Here is a 9,084-nt window from a genome sequence, read left to right as displayed (position 1 = left end):
TTAAAAATAATCGATGTAAGGGGAAACACATGTACACATTTTACATCGATTTTTGTAAGAACCGATGTTATTTATAAACCTTTACATCGTTTTAACTAAAACCGATGTCTTTGTGGCGATGTCAATAAGACTTTTTCTACTAGTGATTTTCTTAGATTGTTATTAGTTGTGTCTTTCTTTGCCTTGGGGAAGTAAAACTCCTCAAGGTTTGTTCTAATTATTTTCAAGTTGTTTGATATTTTGCATGTCTATAAGATCACAAGGTAACTTGTTACCCTTTGATCACGAAATTGAAAGGACTTTGACAAACAATAGAAGACTTGCTAGAAGAACTTTGAGAGGTATTGGTGAGGTTGTAGATATTCAACCAAACACTATTGAGTTCGTCAACCCTTTTGCAACAGAAGGTGAGGAGAACCCAACACAAAATCCAACTAAATCAACCCACAATGCCTAAATTTTAATCACATTCCGTACCAAATAAGGAGAACCTACCCAATGGTAGTCCCACACCACAACACTTAACCGGAAATTTCATTGCCAAATCCGCATTTATCCAATTAGTCGAAAGAAGCCAATTTGGGGGGATGCCTAGTGAAGACCCTCACTCTCACATGGAGACTTTTTGTGACTATTGTGATGCAATTTCTCAAACCGGTGTAACTCAAGACCAAATTCGATCGGTCTTATTTCCTTTTTCTCTAATTGGCATCGCAAAACAATGGTTGTAAGGCCTTGATAAGGCTACTCTCGGAATTGACTCTTGGAAGAAATTGGCTCTAGCTTTCTACTAAAAGTTCTACCCACCGGAAAAGACTAACATGCTAAGAGCTCAAATTACGGGCTTTAAGCAAAGAGATGAAGAATCCTTGTATGAAGCTTGGGAGCGATTCAAGGGAATTTGTCGCTCATGTCCTCATCATGGACTTAGCGAGTGGTTCTTGGTACAACAATTTTGGAATGGTCTTTATGAAGACTCAAGAAACATTCTCAACATGGGATCAAATGGTATGTTCACCGAAGTTGACGATAATCAAACTTGGAACAAGATTGAGGAAATGGCGGTCCATAATTCACAATATAGTAGACCTCGCAAGGCTACTGGTCGGGACTAAATCTTTCGGTTACTTGTCGTTAGGAGCACCTAGACCAAAACACAATTTATAGCTTCACAAACAACTCTACAATTAGTAAAGAGTCAAGTAAAGGTCGGATCCCAAGGGACGGGAATTGAGATGAGATTTCTATTGCAACTAGTGGTGTCTTAAGGGGTGTCACAATTGGGGTTTGATGTAGAAGATCACTAAACTAAATAACAATGAAAGTAAACAAGCAAGATGAATTAAAAGGGATGTAAACAATTGATAAAAGGCACTAGGGTGTCATGGGGTCAAAGAAGATTCATGGGAATTGATCATACAAACATGTTCTCAAATTATAAGCAAGCAATTATTGTTGTGATGGATCGAGTTGGTTCATATCTTACAATCCTAGGAAAGTTTGGGTCTCGGAGCCGAATCGATTAGATTGTACAACACCTACAAGTCGACTTAATCTTCCCTACTCAACAATATGCTTGGTCTAATGAGACTCGAGTTGGTTTATGTCTTACAAGTCTCATTGAAAAGATAGGTGATGGGTAAAAAATGCAAGGATATATAGGCTCACATTTCATCAAACATAACATGTGCATAAGTTGAGATCACAACAAGCAAGCAAATAAACTATGAAAGCATATTAATTTAAGCATGAATCATTCCCCTTGTTGGTTTCCCCTAATTACCCATTAACCCTAGCTAAGGAAACTACTCACTCATTATCATGTTGAACATGCTAGCAAGGTTGTCAATCATACCAACAAAGTGAAACATGATGAATAAATGAAAGTGATTAACAATAATTAAAGAGGGATTAAGAGAATTATACCTACTAATGATTCCAATAATAAAGCAAATAATAAAAGAAGTACTTGAATGCTTGATTGAGAGGCTGTCAATCTCCTAATAATAACCCAAATAATCTTCAATTACCCAAAATAAAGGATGAACAAGAGAGAGATTAAGGAAATAAAACTTGTATTAGAACTTGATTAATTGTTGATTACAAGATTAACGAGAGATTTGATTGATATTAACTACACTAAAGATTGCTAAGAAGAACATGCTCTTCTAATTAGACTAATGGGGTATTTATAGTGGGGATAAGGTGCATGAATTAGTGTTAACTAAGGGCTTAAATGACGATTAAGTCCCTTGTTGAGGAAACGCCGGTCTTTTTGGAAAGACTCCGGTCTCTAGGGAGACTCCGGTCTCTAGAAGAAGATGTGCATCCTTCCTTGAAGCTTGAAGAAGACGAAATGGGTCTGCCTGGGAATCCGGGCGTCTTTAGCACGGGACGGGCGGATTTGGTGGTTTCTGCCCGGGCGTCTTGGGGGTGAAGACGGGCGTCTTCTGGAGTTTTTGCTCGGGCGTCTTGGTGGTGAAGACGCACGGATTGTGGTGGTGGAGACGGGCGTCTTTAGGGTAAGACGCACAGATTGCTGGGCAGTCTTGTTTCTTCTTCTTTTCTTCCTTTTTCTTCATAAAATCCTTAGGGATTTCCTCGGGGATGCAAGGATCTTTTCTCATCATTGCCCATCTACTATAGTATGTACAAAGGCCTTCTAATCTTGTCTCTCCTTGATGCTTGGTCATTGAATTAAATCAATTTAGCCTCATTTTGCCATGAAAATGCAAGGTTTGAACTCCTTTCTTACCAAGGGATCAAAACCTCAAAGAATATGCAAAACAAAGAAGTGTAGACAATAAATGACCTAAATATGCACTAAAAAGCATGGGAACAAAGCTAATTCGGGTACTAAATGTGCTCTAATTATGGTCACATCAAATATCCCCAAACCGAACCTTTGCTCGTCCCGAGTAAAGAGGTGACAAAGACTAGGACCATTATTTAAACTAACCTAATAACATAGCTGATATGAGACAATTAGCGGGTCTCACTCCGCCCCTTCAACTCACAACAAGACAACCATGAGGTAGGATGCCTTCTTGCAAGGCAAGGTGGGTTTTGCCAAAATGGCGACACATCCAAACATTAAGCACACAAAATCAAGTAATGGATGCATCTACAAAAGAATAGCCACTTTCCTCATCTAAGTGGCAGAAATTATCTACAAGGGAAGCAATTCAAGGGTACACACTCCTTCATAGATGCAATTTCTTCAAACTACTAAGCCTAGAAGGATACCAATAAATCACCTCCAAGTTGTGTCAAGTTAGGGTACCCTTGTCCTCAATCGTTAAATGCTTTTGTTAAGAATAGACTCCCTATGGTGTTAGAAACACTGGAGGATCGCGGAATTCCCCCTCTTGTCTAGACAAGAAGAAGGGTCGTCCCCTCTCTACCATGCACAAAAATGGATACGATGGATAAAGGGATCGATAGATATTTGAGTTTCACTTTGGGATTTTGCTTTTGTTTTTGTTTTTCCCCCCAATTTCTTGTGGCATTTGATGTTTGAGAACACTTCCTTGCCATTTCTTTTGATTTTTGGCATTTCAACACTTGACATCTTTTCAACTTTTTGCATTTTCTTTTTGAACATTTTCAAAGTCACCCCATATGTAGTGAGGGTGGCTTATATTTGAAGCTTTAGGAGTTCTATTTTTGCTCCTCTTTGAAAGATCAAAGATCCATATTAGACTCTCTAATAAAATTAATTTATCTCATAAATTGTTATTTAGGTGATCTACGTAACATGCATGCTAATATGAAAGCATAAAAAGAAGGTATAAGGACAAACAATTTCCTTACATTGAATATATGGTAAAATGGGCACAAAATAGTTCTCCTTACTAGTTTGTTCTTGAGCTAAAATGATATGGATGATCCTCCTTGAAAAACCTTCAAAAAGAAAGTCTCCTTCAAGTTGCACCCAAGAACTAACTCAATAATAATAACAAGTTTGTACTAGTAACTTGTTAATATTGCTCCCTTGATAAATATTAGTAATATCACTAACTTATCTTAGTAATATTATTAATGTATACTAGTTGATGAATTATTATTGTAGAGAGATAGAGAGAAAAGTTCACATGCAAAATGTAGAGTGTGAAAATGAGGTAGTGTAAAAATGTGAACAAAGGATGGAGTATATGGGGGAAAAGTGGCGGGTGGGTGGAGTGTGGAAGTGGAAGATTTTGTCTTATATTTTTATCTTACATCACATGCAAAATGTTGTATAAGATTAATTATGGTAGTATACAAAATAAGGTAAATGATTATGTGAGTAATCATCCACTACACATATTTTACACGGTCCACTTGACCATTTACGGGTCCATGTTGGTTCTTATATTTGTCGCACAAATCCGTGTAATTATTATTTTAAACATCGTATCATGTTTAAATACTTCCATAATTAATTCGTCCAATTCACTCCGTAAATATACGTTTATCACTACACATATTATTTACGTACTAATATTAATCACATTAATCAATTAGTACAATTTTAGCAAATTAACAGTTAATTAACTAAAACCCGTTTCCCAAAACTTATTATTTAATTATCGCATAATTAAATAATAACTGCCGCTCCTCGAGTTCGCAACTCGAAATCTCTCTAAAAATAATCGACTAACCTCTTAGTCTATAAATCAAGGGACTAAACAAATTGTATCTCATACAATTAATTAGTTATCAATTGGGGTTTGTTCCTTTAGGTGTGACCGAAAGGGGTCAGTTGATCCCCGCCGTCTCACGACAATAACGTCAAACTCTAGTCAGCCAACCGTTATCGATTTACGTTAATCAACTGACGAGGATCAAATAATTAAATATCTGATGATATTCCATTAATGAGATTTATTATGTTAACGCACTATTGTGGAGGACACTAACTCCAACAATCTCCCACTTGTCTGACACAAGGTGTGCGCTACCAATTCTCTTGTCTGTTTTAATCTCCCACTCAATGCAAGGTGTCTTTCAGGTCGCACTTGCGCATGAACACATCGCGAGTGGTTTTCTCGATCGGGAGTGTGACTACCTGACCGGAAAAATCTCTCACAGTTACTTAGAGCGTGGCCACGCATTTGTAGTCATTAACTCCTCGAGTGGCCTTGAGATATAGTTACCCAACGTGGGTGGACAATTCCTGTATGCTCTATCTATCCTATTGCACAATACAGCTCACCATGACCTAGTAAATGCCCTTTTGGTCTCCTTTCACGGCACGACCTAGGACAAAAACCAATGTCACTCGGAAACTGCACCTGCTCAGATAATAGTCTCCAGTCAAAAGAATCGACTCATTAGAACATCTTACAGATCCCCGCCACGACCAGGCGTCTATAATAGAACTTAGGGACTCTCTAAATGGTCACTGTCCGGCAAAGTGTCACACACTCTGCCTATGTAATCAACCAGTCATCACATATGACCTTATGGTGTTGAACAATCATCAATCGACTTACAATCTAGTCACTCCGAGACGTCACCTCATTAAGTGACTAGGGACAAAATACAATGTTCATCTTATTCACTTGAATAGTGTTCAACATTGTCTCCACAACTTATTCAGATAAACAAGGTATTAAAATTTAGTCACACTAAATAAAGATTCATAAAAGAATGAATACGAAAACAATGAATGTGATTATCATATTTATAATAAAAGATACACTATCTAATTATTACATATCCATAATCTAAAGAAAATTTGGTACTCGTCTCAATCCCATAGAGACGACATGACCATCATGCTTAGCCTTTGATAAAGGCTTGGTTAAAGGATCAACAATATTGTCATCTGTCCCAACCTTACAAATGCCAATTTCCTTGCTTTCCACATAATCTCTAATTACATGGTATTTCCTTTCAATGTGTCTAGATTTGTTACTAGACTTAGGCTCTTTGGCTTGAAAAATAGCTCCACTGTTATCACAATATAGAGTGATAGGATCTTTGGCGGAATGGACTACTCCTAGCCACTCCATGAATTGCCTAATCCAAACAGCTTCCTTCGCATCCTCAGACGCTGCAAGGTACTCAGCCTCTGTTGTAGAATCCGCAGTAACACTTTGCTTGAAGCTCTTCCAGCAAACAGCTCCTCCATTTAGCATAAAAACATAGCCGGATTGGGATTTTATGTCATCCCGATCGGTTTGGAAACTTGCGTCCGTGTAACCTCTTACACGCAACTCAGTTTCTCCTCCAAACACTAAGAACGAATCCTTAGTCCTTCTCAAGTACTTAAGGATGTTCTTTACGGCTATCCAGTGACTCTCACCAGGCTTGGCTTGATACCGACTTGTCATGCTCAAGGCATACGCAACGTCGGGACGAGTGCAAATCATAGCATACATGATAGACCCAACAGCGGAAGCATAAGGGACGGTCTTTATGTGTTCAATTTCCTTAGGGGTGGAGGGAGACTGTGACTTGCTCAAAGTAATCCCTTGGCCCATAGGTAGAAATCCTCTCTTGGAGTCTTTCATATTGAACCGGTCAAGAACTTTGTCAATATAAGCTTCTTGACTCAATGCTAGTATCCTCTTGGACCTATCCCTATAGATCCGGATAACCAAGATTCGTTGTGCCTCTCCCAAGTCCTTCATTTGGAAGTGTTTCCCTAGCCACTCCTTAACGGAAGTGAGTGATGGAACATCATTCCCAATGAGCAATATGTCATCGACATATAGGACAAGGAATGCAACTTTACTCCCACTAAACTTCATGTATAAACACGGTTCTTCCACACTTCTAGTTAAACCGTATTGTTTAATAACATGATCAAAGCGATGATTCCAACTCCTAGATGCTTGCTTAAGACCATAAATGGACTTCTTGAGCTTACACACCTTCTTAGGGTTAGATGTATCCACAAAACCTTCGGGTTGTATCATGTACACCTCTTCTTCTAGAATCCCATTCAAGAAGGCAGTTTTGACATCCATTTGCCAAATCTCATAATCATGAAATGCGGCAACCGCTATGATTATACTAATGGACCTAAGCATAGCGACTGGAGCGAAGGTTTCGTCATAGTGTAAACCATGAACCTGGGTGAAACCTTTTGCCACCAATCTAGCTTTGTAAACATCCACATGTTTATCCACGCCGAGTTTAATTTTGTATATCCATTTACACTGAAGAGGTCGCACTCCCTCAGGTAAATCCACCAAGTCCCATACTTGGTTCTCGTACATGGAATCCATTTCAGACCGCATGGCTTCTAGCCAAAGCGAGGAGTCGGGACTAGACATGTCCGATTTGTAGGTAGTGGGTTCATTACTTTCAAGAAGTAACAAAATACCATACTCTTCGATGTTACCAAGGTAGCGATCAGGTGGATTAGAAATCCTACTTGACTTTCTCTGAACAATTACCGTTTCAGAGGAAGAGGGAATGCTATCCTCCACGTTCCCTTCTACCTCATTCTGGGTTTGTGGCTCTCGAACTTCTTCAAGTTCAAATTTTCTCCCACTCTGTCTTCTAGAAATAAACTCCTTTTCTAGAAAGACAGCATCACGAGCCACAAACACTTTGTTCTCGTGTTTATTGTAGAAGTAATAGCCACGTGTTTCCTTTAGATATCCTACAAAAAGACATTTGTCGGACACGGTGCAAGCTTATTGTCAGACTTGATCTTAACGTACGCTTCGCAACCCCAAATACGCATGAATGACAAATGAGGGACTTTCCCTGTCCATATCTCATATGGAGTCTTATCGGCCGCTTTAGTCGGGCTTCAATTTAGTGAAAATACTGCAGACAAGAGGGCAAAACGCCAAAATGAACTAGGAAGCTCAGTTAGACTCATCATTGACCGAACCATATCAAGTAAAGTTCGGCTTCTCCTTTCGGCCACACCATTTTGAGTACATGGGGACCAATATTTTGGCCCCTCTCAAGCTTAGCTTCAAAGAAGCGTGCCGTCGCATCGTATTGACGGACTTTAGGTGTTTGTGAAAACATAGTGATCATACGAGTGAATATCTCGTAAGCATTTAAAGAAATGCATGATAGCTTGAGCTTTGGCGATATTGACCATATCAACACATTCTTGATATCATTCAACATCCTCACATAGTCATCATAGGCGGTCCGCACCGCCGATGAAGCTCTTGCACCGGGCTCGATTAGAGGAGCATCGGTCAAGTAAGTGAGCACATTGTCGGACAACGCGGCACTTTTGATGTTGGATTCCCATTCAAGAAAGTTACTACCGTCATCTTTTAAAATACATTTGTCCATTACAGACCTTAGCCATGAATCTTTGCCTAGTGAAGTAGTCGATGGAGTTGATGAAGTTGCCATTGCGAATTAAAATGTTACAATAAAAAGGAAAAATTAACATTCATTGTTTTTAAAAAATTACTTGTAAATACATGTTTAGCAAGTTTTAGCATTTATATAATGATCTCCCACTAAATTATATAAATGATTCCAAGACCCAAATATTAAACAAAAATGAGCATCGCTTGGGCGAAACATCCCATAATTGCGTAAATTCGGTAAGTCACGTTGACTAATTCTACCTCTAGAACTCTTGGTCGACGAATTTCCTCAAATTCATCTACTAGCCCCGTAACACAAGACCGTCTTATATCCCGTTGAGTCCATCCAATTTTGGCGTGTGATAACCGCTTACCACCCTACTTACCCAAGGTAAAAAGAGAACACCCCGCTTGGGCGAGCGTGGCTCTAATGAACAAGAGATTCATAGGTGTTACTAATTGGTAAGGCTAATCTCAATTTTAGTTATGTGAGAGATCTTGTCAATTTAGTCATAAATTCCCTATAAGTGAATTAATTCGGTGAATGTAAATGACGTGAATTGACAACCGCGAAAATAAAATGCATGTGAATGGCGATTTTGGCATGCGCGAAAATAAAACAAGCAAACATGTAAGCATATGAATAAATCCTAGTATGGCCACCTAGTTAATAAAAACTAGTCTATTACATTTCGGAAACCAACTCCTTGGTCCCTTGTCTCTTCATTCCATAAGTGGCTCTTCCTTGTGGGATTTGGAACACCTTCCAAAAATAGACTCCGTCTCGTTGTAATCCGTCTTT

The 9,084-nt window shown here is 38.9% G+C and overlaps 1 non-coding gene across 1 annotated transcript; it reads right to left on the bottom strand.

Moving 5' to 3' along the window:
- Positions 1-821: 821 nt before the first annotated feature.
- Positions 822-928, bottom strand: LOC141624677 (small nucleolar RNA R71). Its single transcript, XR_012534483.1, has one exon. It is a non-coding gene; the product is annotated as a small nucleolar RNA R71 (small nucleolar RNA).
- Positions 929-9,084: the final 8,156 nt, after the last annotated feature.

Source organism: Silene latifolia, chromosome X (assembly GCF_048544455.1).
Source record: "Silene latifolia isolate original U9 population chromosome X, ASM4854445v1, whole genome shotgun sequence".
In the NCBI taxonomy this organism is placed as follows: Eukaryota; Viridiplantae; Streptophyta; class Magnoliopsida; order Caryophyllales; family Caryophyllaceae; genus Silene; species Silene latifolia.
Note: the sequence above shows the minus strand (reverse complement) of the source record. Positions and strands in the feature narration are given on the sequence as shown.